The following is a 13,648-nucleotide window of genomic DNA, read 5'->3' as shown; positions in this document are numbered from 1 at the left end:
TTTTCAAAACGTTATCCACTAAAAATCAATAAATATGAAAAAACGCAAGAATTCACTCTGTGGTGAAATATGAATAAAATACAAAACCGGTATATTTTCCTTTCTCTGTTCAGTTCGACACACACTCAAACATGACACAGATACCGAAAATGTCTCTCCTTCACTCCAGTTTCCTGCCCTGACTGTGCAGAATTTGCCTCTCAAAGCTCCTCATTGCGACTGGTTTTAGTTGATTTGTGAGAGACCATTAAATGACCCTGAAGAGCGGCCTCGGTTAATAACTACAGTTCGAAACAGCATTGCAGCCGCGGCAACAAACACATCAGTTTTTCGAAGTTCGATGTTCCCCAGCTCCCGGATTGAGTGAGGCCACGACAGCAACGACATTCAGGCCGCCTGTCCGGCCCCGCTCCCTCCAATCACAGGTTGCTGTCGGAAAGCTGCAAATGCCGCCTCAGACAGCGCAATACTGCCCATCCCTGGGGGACAATATACCACCGAAGCTTTCACCACAGATCGCAGGCATCATCTGTCCCGCAGTATTCTTGCTTCGCTGCAAACACAGAACTTGCCAGCTGTTTCAATGTTTATTGTCTGAACAAGGATTTGAACTCTGCACACTCAAATCACGAGCCGCTTATGGAAGTCTGATAGTCCACCGACTGAGCTACCCAGACTCAATATTACAAAAAGATCCATTATACAGATTTATGGTAGGACTCTGAATTATCCCTCGTTGACGTCGAACTGGGGTGAAATCCCTTTTATAAAATTCTCAGTAACATGTTGAGGAGAATCCTTGTTTCTGTTGAACATGATGTAAGAAACAGACAGCGAATTCGTGAGTTTACAATTCTTCCTGTTTGTGCCAAATGTCGTGTCATTCGTTTGCACCAATTAAAATAACACTTCACCCAGTGGCTCAAAAGCTAATCTTGCCCCACACGGGAGTTAGAAAAGGCCTCTCGATCTATCAGCATATTATCATCTGTAAGCTGAATAATTTCACCCGTTACACAGTGACATCAGGCAGAATATTTCCCTTCCAAATTTTCCCCACACGAAACTTCCAACCGATGAATATCGGCTTTAGGAAAAGAAGAATTGTGTGTTTGGTTCTTCAGATTTAAAGATTTCCTACCGGTCCCTTTGCGGCATCAGCTGACGCTAATCGCCCCCTCTCCCACCGTAAACAATTAAACTCGCACCTACTGTTGTAAGACGGGAGTCTAGAGGAACCTAAGTGCCCACATGGGAACACTAAGAAGTAGATGCGTTATGGAACAGACCAGTTGTACCTTGAACTCCGGTCAAAATGTTCGGAGTAAAATGTTCGTCTGTTCTCGGTGAGGCTGAAACTCACAACCTGGGCATTTCTGAAGCTGATAAAAGTGCCGCACGCTGACCGCTTGCGCTACAAGAGCTTCGAGATCTTTCTCCGATTTCTCCAAGAAGCCTCCAATCAAGATGCACTTCGATAAATATCCGCAGTGACCTTTAAAAGCCGTGGAATCTGAAACAAAACCCCAGACGATAAGAGCCTTTAATTATATTATTATTAACTTAGGGACAATTTTTGATGGTACTTTAAGGAGGATTTGGGGAAAGTGTGAGACGAAATTGGGAAACTCTCCCTGGGCTATCGTTGATTCAAGAGATGGGCGTTATTTCATTTGAAAACCGAGGCTCGGAACTTTCTGATGGAGAAGTGTGACAGAAGATTGTGGTTCGTGACAGTTGCCGGTGAGATCGAGACGAGAGGGAGAAAAGTCAAAGTCACAGCTGTGACATCTCTCGTGCTCTGCTTCGCTGTAATATTTAAAAAGTAATGTACAGTACAGAGCAAGCCGATTTGGTATCGGTTATCAAAAATACTAAAAGACACGTGGTCAAACGCGGATTTGTGAAGAGGGAACGGATTTAACCGCCAGACCGAAATCATTCCACATGAATCTGAAGCGTCTTCCGGAAAACGGCAGCGCGAACTGTTATGTTCGTGTCATGACTTGAAAGACCCTCGAATTACCGACAGTATCTTTGAACGAGTTGTGTCAGCAAAACCGTGATTGAAGCCGCTTTGCATTTGTCAAACGTGTCGGGGACGATATTGGGATTGATAAAGGTCGATGTCAAATATTTGAAATATCACCATACGTCATGACCCGAAAATCGACTGTAAAATCGAGTTTTTCCTGTAAGTCGTGAATTGAAGGGAAAGGCGCACCAATCAGATCAGAGATAATGTATAAAACTTGATATCAACCACCAGGTTTCCCCTTTTTTCGGCGTTTAAAACAATCTGTTTCACAGTTTGTCAAACCCGAAACAGCCTCTGGGATTTGTTGATTGGAATTTCAATGCAAATTGGGACCGTCACTTAGTATCGGAACAAATATACCCGCTGAGGTATCGGGGTTGTTACTGGTTTATTGATATCAGTGAGTCACCGATTTTAAACTAGCTGAGGGTCTAAACCTGAGGTAAGAGCCTGGGATAGACAAGAGATTCTTCAATGTATCAAGTTAAATTACACTGATTCTTCAAACACTGTACATCACATCCCTTAAACATTGTTACCTGTTACGATATAACACTGGTGAGGGTGGAAACGGGAAATAACGGAAGAAACCTTCATTGTATCCAACTTATTAATATTATTATTATACAAACAATGTACAGCCTATCCCTTAAAAAAAACTCAATGCTAAACCAGTCGTCAGTCCCAGAGCCGCTGTGCCGGTTATGTGATTTGCATCCGAATCTGACTGACTTAGTATCAGACGCGCTCCCGTCAACAGTAAACGGATGGGGCCGGATTCATAAGAGAAAAATGAGGACCGACCTCCGCATAACCTGTCTTCATAATTTAACCATTTTAGCCCCGGTATCATTCTGGTGAATCTGCGCTGCACCCCCTCCAAGGCCAATATTTCCTTCCTGAGATGTGGTGCCCAGAACTGAATGCAATACTTTAAATTGTTTCTCAGCAGGGATTTCTATCTGTCACATACTTCCCCCCTTTGAATATCGGCTTCCCTGAAATAAAGGCCAACATCCCATGAGACATTTAAATTAATTTTTCTCCCATTCCACTGGCTTTGAGCGATTTCTGTACTTGGACCCCTGAATATCTCTGCTCCTCCACAGTTCCTAGCTTCTCACCATTTAGAAAATACTCTGATCTATCTTGCTTCGGTCCAAAGTAAATGAGCTCACACTGGCCCATTTTGAAAGTTTGAACAGACTGAGGCTCTTCTGAATAGAAAAGAGAAGACTCGGGGGTGACCTGATCTAGGACTTTAAGATTATGCAAGGGTTTGATAGGTTAGACGTAGATAAGGTGTTTGCACTTGCGGAGGTGAGGACTCCAAATCATTGGAGCCATGAACATCAGGCATTCACTATTTAATTCAATATGGCATTCAAGAGGAACACATTCACCCAGAGAGTCGTTAGAATGTGCAATGCGCTCCCACAAGGAGTAGTTTAGGCGAATAGCATGGATTCGTTTACGGCGAAGCTAAATAAACATATGGAGGAGAAAGGAATATAAGGGTTTGCTCATACGGTTTGATGAAGAGGGGATGGCGGAGGCGTGTATTCAGCATAAACACCGGCATAATCTATTTGGGCCGAATTGCCTTTTTCCGTGATGTACATTCTTTGTAATTCTATGTAACTCCATCTGCCACAATTTTGCCAACTCACTTAATCTTTCAATTTCCCTTTGCAACTTTATGCTTCCATTTTCACGACTCACTGTGACACCTGACTTGGTGTCAGCGACAAACGTGGATATACGGCAGTCTATTCCGTCGTCTACGTCATTTATACACAGGGTCTCTGTCTCCCACCTTCTAACCAACTCCCTACCCGTTTCAATAGGTTGCTTTAAATTCTACGCACTCCCATTTATGTTAACAGTCTCTTCTGTAGTTCCTTATCGAATCCCTCTGGAATTCAATATTATATAACACCCATAGAAACTCCATTATCTACCACATTACATATATCTTCAAAAAGTTCAACTAGCTTTGTTGGACTTGACTTACCCTTTACAAATCCATGCTGGTTCTGTCTGATTACTTCATATTTGTCCAAAGTGCTCAGGCATTCTTTCCCTAATAATGGATACTGGTAACTTCCCCACAACAGACGTCAGACTAATGGGTCTATAATTTCCAACTTCATCTCTGCTACCCATCCTAAATAATGGAGTGACATTGACAATGTTTCAATCAAAGGAACAATTCCTGAATCAAGAGAGTTTGAACGATCATGACTAAAACATGTGCCATTTCCTCGCCTATTCCTCTTAATCCCCTCGGGTGGTAACGATCAGGTCCTGGAGATTTGTCTATCTTTATTCTAATTATTTTCTCCATTGCCATGATTTTACTTATACTGAATCCCCATGATTTATTTACAGTTGTCCTCGTGTCTCTGGTATGTTAGCTTCATTTTGTTCTGTGAAGTAAATATTTCGCAATTCTGCCATTTCCTGATATTCAATGACAATATCACCTCCATCTGTCTTTAAGGGGCTCACATTACTCTTAGTCACCCTTCTTTCTCTTAAAGTACTGGTAAAAACCTTGATTGTTGTCCTCATTTTCCCTCAAAGGTTTTTCTCTTTTCCCTGATTGTTCCTCTTCCGGTTTTTAGTTTCAGCACCGCAATAAATAATACTTCGCTCTAAAGTTCGGCTCAATAGTTCTTTACTGTCAGAGAGAGAATTGTCTGATCCCCGAATTTAGTTGATATAACAAACACAAGCACACATAATCATCGGTGTATCAACGCACTGATGGATACACAAAGATAAACACAGCGAGAAATGTTGGAAGTATCGGGATGCACAGGTGAACGGACAAGCGAAACAGACAAAATAAAACGGTCTGAACCCCGAACAGACAATAACGTGTCGCTGATAGATGTTAGTGAGAGGAGGTGTGGGCAGTCTGCAATAAATTGGCGCTGTGGCTTAGTTGGTTAGAGCATCTGTCTTGTAAACAGGCGATCCTGGGTTCAACTCCCAGCAGTGCCTTATACAACATATTATTTTTACCTAATTTGTGAATTAAGCGACAAAATAACACTGTGGTGTTTGGACTTGTTCAGGTTTCAGGCGGAAACAGATATCAAGATGAATGCTCAAAAACGCCCTTTCATTATTCAGACAGAACTCTCATAGAATGTGACTGTAACATGTTCATTCAAGGACACGTTCTTCTTTCCAGTCTCGTTGGGGTCGGGGGATAATTCACGATTTGAAGTTTAAACCCGGAAGTAGTCCTAATTTGGACCGAGATTTGTGATCTTGACCTGCCGTACAAACGTTTGCAAACTGGAAAATGAAAGCCCGAAATCACTCCACCTGAATCCCCGGGCCCGAATGAAATATATCCCAGGATGTTAATAGAAGCAAGGAAGGAAATAGCGGAGGCTCTGACCATCGTTTTCCAATCCTCCCTGGTAACAGGTGTGATGCCGGAGGATTGGAGGACCGCTAAAGATGTACCGTTGTTTAAAAGGGAGAAAGGGGTAGATCGAGTAATTTGTGGCCAGTCAGCCTAACCTCGGTCAGACTGAAGGTATTCCATTAAATCTACACTGTACTTCCTCCACAGCCAATACTGGGAGGAGGGGACTGTTGGCTGACAAGCCTCAGCTACACCAGGAGAGGGAGACTGACCCACGCTCTCTCTTATTTCTGGGATGTGCTACTTTTGAAAAAAAAGGTGAGTATCTCTGTACCTTTAAACTCGCTGTCTCACTGCACGTGCAGTTAAAGTGTATCGTAGGACGGTGTGTGAGTGTCTCTGTACCTATAACCCTCTGGCTTCTACACAGGTATTGACAGTGTATTGTAGGACGGTGTGAGTGTCTTTATACCTTTAAATTCTCTGTTTCACTGCACAGCATTGACAGTGTATTGTAGGATGGTGTGAATGGGACGAGGGTCTGTGGGGCGTAGTGTAGCCGATTGGGAGCAGCGCCCGTTTGCGGGCTGAGTATTGCACGCTTGATTTTCGCGCTCCCTTATTTCTTTCTCTCTTTCTTTCTTTCATCGCCTGAAATCCTATCCTTTCTTTCACTCTCTTTTCATTTCTATTATTTCATTCTTTTTCTTTCTGCCTCCAGCACCTTTGTCTGTGTCCTGTCTTTGTTCTCTCATGCTTCTCTGCTGAAAGATCCATAATTCAGAACCGCCGCTTCTTCCAGATTTTTTTCCTTCCACAATCATGGTCTATTTCATTGACACTTTTCTGCGGCCTTGCCTACTCTAACACTCACTTTCACAGTCTTACACCTTTAAGTTTGCACTGCATCGACCGCTGTTTCTCGGGGGCACATGTCCCGTTCGCATCAATGTCCATTTGTGCCTTGAAACCAGTCGATACATTTCCATCTGCTCCAGAGACAAGCTCAAAGAAAGCAGGGCTGGCATTCGGAAGGACAGCGCATACTTTTCCGTGAAATATCCATGGGATATCTTGTGATACGCGGGATGTTAACTGAAGAACTGGGTTTTGTTTTCATGGTCGTTGGCGCTTTTCCCCGAGCAGCTGATGTGCGGGAGAGACGGGCGGCGCTCCACAGCTGCGAATGACGGCTGAAAGGTGCACTTTTGGCAATCTGGGCGGTGCAGGAAGGTCGGAAATGTTCCGCTTGATCTTAATAGGTCTGTGGAAATGTCCGATTGAAAAGGAATGAGGAGAAATGAAAAGAGCGGCAATGGTGAAAAGGTGTCGATTACCGGAGGTTGGCCGTGAGCGAAAGGTCCTTTGAATGTCCGGCGCGGAGGGGATTTTGTTCGGAAACGGCAGACTTTAAAGCGCGTGAGGAAAGTGAAGTGCGAGCTGCGTCCTTGGCTCAAATTGGGTGTTTTCAGGAAAACAGCCATTGTGAAATCACAAAAATGAAAACAGAAAATGCTGAAAACGCTGAGCAGGTCAGGCTGCACCTGTGGAGAAAGAACCAGAGGGAACGTTTCAGCTCTATGACCTGAATCATCAGAACTGAAGGATTTGCCATGTGCGTGAGTAACTTCGCTGTCTAAGATGCTGGCTTCCATCTCTGAATTATGTGAGCTTGAATCTTACTGCTGCCATAATTTGTAGAGTTTTTCATTTTGGTCGCCTCACCAAAAACACTTCTTTAATAAGAAGTGCTTTTCCGCATTGCTGATTTACACCTGTTTGCACAATTCAGCTAAGTCTGGATTGCCACCCAACTGTTTCTTGGACGGAGGTGTTGGGACTGTAAGATGTGATCTCGGCGAAGTATCAATCAATGTGCACAATGGCGCCCTGGTGAACCGAGTACCTCTTATCGTCAGTATAATATAAAAGATATGCACCATAATTATGAATTTCTTCTTTGCATCACAGTAGCATTTATTATCAGGGAATGTACATGAGCAGGTCGATTTACGTCACGCTCCGGTCGCTTCGCATCGCCTCCCACAAATAGAATAGAATCATAGAAAGGTCACAGCACGAAAAGAGGCCATTCGGCACATCGAGTCCGTGCCGGCTCTCTGCAAGTGCAATCCAGACAGACCCACTCCCCCACCCTTTCCCTGTAGACCTGTATTCTCTTTCGTTTCAAATACTTATCCAGTTCTTTATTGAACACCATGATTGAATCTGCCTCCATCACCCCCTAGGGCGCTGTATTCCAGATCCTAAACACTCGCTGTGTCGAAAAGTTTTTCCTCATGTCACCTTTGGTTCTTTTGCCAAACACCTTAAATCTATGTTCTCTGGTCCTTGAACCTTCCGCCAATTGGAACAGTTTCTCTCTATCTCCTCTGTCCAGATCCTTCATGATTTCGAATACCTCTATCAAATCTCCTCGTAACCGTCTCTGTTCCAAGCAGAACAACCCCAGCTTCTCCAATCTATTCATGAAACTTATACCCCTCATCCCTGGAATCATTACAGTAAATCTCTTCTGTGGGGATTCGTTAGTAACATCGCCGAATCCCCCACCATCAACATACTAGTGGTCATCATTAACCAGAAATTTAACTGGACCAGCCAGATAAATACTGTGGCGACAAGAGCAGGTCAGAGGCTGGGTACTGTGCGGCGAGTGACTCATCACCTGACTCCCCAAAGTCTTTCTACTATCTACAGTGTACAAGTCAGGAGTGTGATGGAGTACCCTTCACTTGCCTGGATGTGTGCAGCTCCAGCTTCAATCAAGAAGCTCGACACCATCCAGGACAAAGCAGCCCGCTTGATTGGCACCCCATACATCACCATAAACATTCACCCCCTCCACCACCAGCGCAACGAGGCTGGATATTCTGCGCCAAGTGACTCACCTTCTAACTCCCTAAAGCCGTTCAACCATTTACAAGGCGCAAGTTGAGTGAGTTGGAATACTCATGTGATGGTCTTGGACCTGAAACGTTAACTCTGTTTCTATGTCGAAAGATTCTGCCTGACCTGCTCAGGATATACACATTTCCAGTTTTTATTTCAGATTGGCAACATAGCCAGAATTTTAATTTTGAATAAAGGGGGTTTCGGATATTTTTGCATGCGACGAGGTGGCCGAGAGGTTAAGGCGATGGACTGCTAATCCATTGTGCTCTGCACGCGTGGGTTCGAATCCCATCCTCGTCGTTATTGCGTTTAAGTTTTGTTTCTCCCATTCACTCCACCCAGAAGGTCTGGTGAAAGTCCCATCCTTCTCGAAACGGCAGACGGAGGGTTTTGCATTGTTTGCTGAAATCAGCAACAGTTCCTTCCAGGAAGGTGTTGAGATTGTGAGATTGTGAGATCGCGAAATATCAGAGTGTACATTGGTGTCATTGTAAAATGAGTAAATCTTATGGTCAACGTAAGAGAAACTTACGTCCCATAATTATGATTTATGTCCGGATCATTTCGTGTCTGTGTCTGTTTCAAAGGGATGTGCTGTAAGTCCCGGATCATTCTGTGTGCGTTTTACGCGATTTTTTTGATACCTTTTTCCTTCTGAACTGAAATGACGATCCTCTCTCGAGAAAAAGGTTCACCGCCTGCTTCGGGCAACTGGTCGGAAAAATAACAAAAACTGATGAGACCAAGTTCATTCTACTGGGCTTCCATTCCAAGCTCCGCACTCTATCCCCCATTCAGACCCACCCCCGCCTGGACAGTATAATCTGCGATATTCATAAGGGAATGGAGAAGCAGAATGTCACGGTTATAATTTTCTTCGTTGCTCAACACTGAATAGCTTCAATTGTAATGATTCAGAAGGTGATCATAGGATCATAGAATCTTACATCACAGAAGGAGGCCATTCGGCCGTCGTGCCAGTGCCAGCTTTTTCGAAGACCTTTCCAAATTAGGCCCACACCCCAGATTTTTCCCAATAATCATGCAAATTAGTCCTCTTCAATTATGTCCAATTGCCTTTTGAATGATCCCATGGAATCGGCTTCCACCACCCTTTCAGGAAGTGCGTTCCTGATCTTAACAACCCTCTGTGTGAAAATAATTCTCCTCAATTCCCCTCTAGTTCTTTTCCCAATTATTTTAAATCTATGATCTCTGGTTACCAACCCACATGCCAGAGGAAACAGTTTCTCCCTACTTGCTCTTTCAAAACCCCTCATTATTTTGAGTACCTCTATTAGGTCTCCCGTTAACCATCTCTGCTGCAAGGAGAACAATCCCAGCTTCTCCAATCTCTCCAAATAACTGAAGTCCCTCATTCCTGGTATCATCCAGGTCAACCTGCTCTGAATCCTCTTCAATCCCTTTTCATCCTAAAGTGTGGTGCCCAGATCTGTACAATATACTCCAGATGAGACCAAAACACTGATTTGTAAGGATTAGTATGATTTCCATTTTTTGTATTCAATGCCCCTATTTACAAAGCGAAGTATCCCATATGCTTTCTTAACCGCCTTATCAACTTGCCCTGTTTTCTGAATATGAACCCCCAGGTTCGTCTGCTCTTGGAACCCCCCATAAATGGTTCCATTTAGATTATACTGCCTCTCCATGTTCTTTTTCGAAAAGTGCATCACTTCACACTGATCGGCGTTAAATCTGTCACGTGACCGCCCATTTCACCAGTCTGTCCATGTCCTCCTGAAGTCTGCTATTGTCATGCTCACTATTTACTACGTTGCCAAGTTCTGTATCATCCGCAAACTTCGAAATTGTATTCCCTATTCCCACATCCAAGATATTTATATATAACAAGAAAAGCAATAGTCCTCATACCGACCCCTGGGGGATTCCACTGCATATTTCTCCCCAGTCAGAAAAACATCCGTTCACCATTCCTCTCTGCCTCCTATCCCCCAGCCTATTACTTGCCCACGTTACCACCGGCCCTTTAATCCCACGTGCTTCTAGTTTTCGAATAAGTCTGAATTTCTAAAATGTGTCCTGAAAATAACTGTAACCCCGTAATTTTATTGTTAAACAATGAGAATACAGATATTAGGACCGGATGATAGATCGGGTTCATTCCCATTATCCGCAGGTGACGGGACCCGAGGAGGGGAAATCCCATTTCGGTTTATATTTTCCGAAAACGGAGACGGAAAATATCAAAACTCAACCCGTCGAAATCCAACAATTGGACGAAGAACCGACAGCCTTTTCCCATCCCGGGTTTGCAGACCTGGCTGTTGAAGGAAGCCTGATAAGTCCATTAGGGATCAACAGCGAAAGTGAAGAAACGCAGACAGAGATAGATAGATGCATGCAAAGAAAAATAGTATAAATCTCCAATTCTGTGGTTGAGCAGAATTTAGGTGGCAGCTTAAAGGAAATTCGTCGCATGCCGTGAAATCTTAGACGTGCACAAAGAGCTGGATTCTTACATTATTTCTGAAAAAAGTAAACGCTGCCTGGTAACGACAGCTCTTATTTATTTGACCATTTTAGAGTGGCGGTTTGAAGTGATTTCGAATCTCAGTGAATTTCAAGACCATGCTTGACCCACTCGTTTGGTCACCCACAGGTAGCACGCGGTTGTAGACTGCGCAGGCTCATCACAGGAACTCTGCCAGACTGCATGTTCCAGACTTGTATCCAACGCTACACGTGCAGCCTGCAGCCGTGTGTGCATTGGTGGTTGAGTGCAGAAATCTCGCCTGCCGACGGGAAACCAGGGGTTTGGTTCCAGGCCAATGCAGCTTCCTTTACCTTTTGTATCTGTACCCATGAGATCGCCTGAATTGGGATAAATTCATGTGCCGGCTTCAATCTGTACAACTTCTTGAAAGATTATCTTCATTTCGTCTACGTGTCTTTCGTGGACAAACCCTCTGCATTCTGTCCTCTGGTGTTCAAACATGCTCGGCTGGAGATAAGTCAAACCTACCTTCTGCACTTGCTTCAATGATGTGAGATGCCAATTGGTGGTTTTTGACGAAAAATGGGGACGCAAGGGGGCTCATACCGGGATTTGAACCAGTGAAACTCCGTGAGCGAGAATCAGATCCAAAGTCCAACTGGTAACAGAGCCGTGCAGCCACTGTAAAATTTCGCTGCCACGCAGCCGATCCGCCATCCTTTCAGAACACCATGGCCATCCAAACTCGCTTTCTTGTACGATATACCATGTAGAGCAATATCAGGTTCTAAACTAATTATTTCAGATCAACAATATTCGTCTCTCTTTATCAAATTTGTTTTGAATGTACGACTTGTATTATCAAGTAACACTTTACAGAATGAATTACTCTGAAACGACATTGTCGTCTGTCTCGGCATCGTCATAGTTTACACTCCACCATAAGCACACTTTACTCAAATTGCTGCTTTCATTCACTATGAGAACGAAGAGCCACAAATGTGGATACATTAGCTGCGAAATTATCAGCTGGGTTGCACCTTTCCTTTTCTGACTTCCTCAGTCTTTTTTTTCTTTACCCTTCTCTGCTATTGTTGCAGGTTAGATCAGCCATCGCCGTTCAAGGAATCCTGAGAAGTCCATTGTGGACAATACAGAGAGACAAGAGACGGAGACATGGAGAGATGGAGAGATGCATGCAAAGAAAATAAAGAGTATAAATGTCAGGTTTTGCAAACTAGCAGAATTTATGTTACAGATTGGGAGAGTTTCCTTCTTGGGTCTTGAAATCTTGCAAGAGAAGATTGGACACAAGTTAAAAGCACCGGCCTCGCTGGAGAATCTCTCATTCTGGGAGAGAGATAAATGCGGTCAATTAACTCCAATTAATCTATTTCAGCACTGAAGGGATCTTTAAACAGTAGCTCTCCGAGCAGAATTCAAACCTGGGCAGGAACACCTCACTTGAATTTTGAGTCCAACGCTTTGGACACTCGGCCACCGCAGCTGTAAACGGCATGTTCATTCAGATCGGATTCCAAATGGACACATGCTGCTATTACAAACGCGCGCATTGATGGTGCTTGGGGTCGAATTCTTACTTTTGACGCTGGAGACCTTGGTTCGATTCCCGATACAATGCAGGATCATTCTGTAACAATGAGGAACTGAAGAATAATAGTATGCTATTTCGCCCCTCGAGCCTTATGCGCAATTCAGTGAGATCCTCGTTGATATGTAATCAAACTGCATATTATCGCCTTAGCCCCATGTCCCTTAATGCCTTCGGTTAACAAAAATCTATCAATTTCAGTTTTACAATTAACAATTCAGCTCGCATCAACTGCCGTTTGTGGAAGAGAGTTCCAAACTTCTACCTCCCTTTGCTTGCAGAGGTGTTTCCCAACTTCACTCCTGAAAGTCCTGACCCTAATATTTAGGCTGCGTCCCCGAGTCCTGGACACGCTAACGGGCGGAAATGTTTTTTTTGTTCTATTTACCCCATCAGTTCCCCTTAATATTTTGAAATGTTCGATCAAATCAGCAATTAATCTACTCAATTCGAGGCAAACCCGAGTTTATGTAATCTCTCCGCGTAATTTAAACTGTGGAGTCCAGGCAACATTCTAGTAAATCGACGCTGCACTCCCTTCATAGCCAATATATCCTTCCGAAGGTGCGTTGCCCAGATCCGAAGGCAATACTCCAGGTGTGGTCCAACCAGAGCTTTGTATAACTGTATCATAATGCCTATCCCCTTGTATTCTAGTCCTCTGGATATAAAGACCAACATTCCATTAACCTTTTTGATTATTTTTTGTCCCTGTCCATGACATTTTAATGATGTATGTTCATGGACCCGTAAGTCTTTTTGGACCTCCACTGTTTCGAGCTTTTCACCATTTAGAAAGTACTCTGATTTATCCTTTTAGGTCCAAAGTGGATGACCTCACACTTGACGAAATTCATATCGATTTGCCACAATTTTGCACATTCATTTATTATATTAATGCCTCTCTGTAATTTTATGCTTTCATCTGCACTGCTCACAATGCTGCCCATCTTGGTGTCATCGGCAAACTTGGAGATGTGGCTTTCTATCCCGTCATCTAATATCCGCCTGAATTGGGAAAAATCCACATTCAGTTTCAATCTCCTCATCATCTTGAGACATTTTATTTGCTTCATGTGTATTGCGCCGACGAAACTTCGGCATTCAGTGCACTGGAGCTCAAACATCCTCCGGATATAATTCAGTTCTCCCAACAGCAAAACTGAAAAGATGTGAGAAGACAATTGGTGACTTTTCACGAAAAGGAAAAACACATGA

General features: G+C 43.6%; 2 non-coding genes across 2 annotated transcripts; both read left to right on the top strand.

Moving 5' to 3' along the window:
- The first annotated feature begins 4,973 nt into the window (after positions 1 to 4,973).
- Positions 4,974 to 5,047, top strand: trnat-ugu (transfer RNA threonine (anticodon UGU)). Its single transcript has one exon. It is a non-coding gene; the product is annotated as a tRNA-Thr (tRNA).
- Positions 5,048 to 8,557: 3,510 nt separating this feature from the next.
- Positions 8,558 to 8,639, top strand: trnas-gcu (transfer RNA serine (anticodon GCU)). Its single transcript has one exon. It is a non-coding gene; the product is annotated as a tRNA-Ser (tRNA).
- The last annotated feature ends 5,009 nt before the right edge of the window (positions 8,640 to 13,648 follow it).

Source organism: Heptranchias perlo, unplaced genomic scaffold (genome assembly GCF_035084215.1).
Source record: "Heptranchias perlo isolate sHepPer1 unplaced genomic scaffold, sHepPer1.hap1 HAP1_SCAFFOLD_73, whole genome shotgun sequence".
In the NCBI taxonomy this organism is placed as follows: Eukaryota; Metazoa; Chordata; class Chondrichthyes; order Hexanchiformes; family Hexanchidae; genus Heptranchias; species Heptranchias perlo.
The sequence above is the reverse complement of the archived record's forward strand: the minus strand, read 5'-3'. Positions and strand labels throughout refer to the sequence as shown.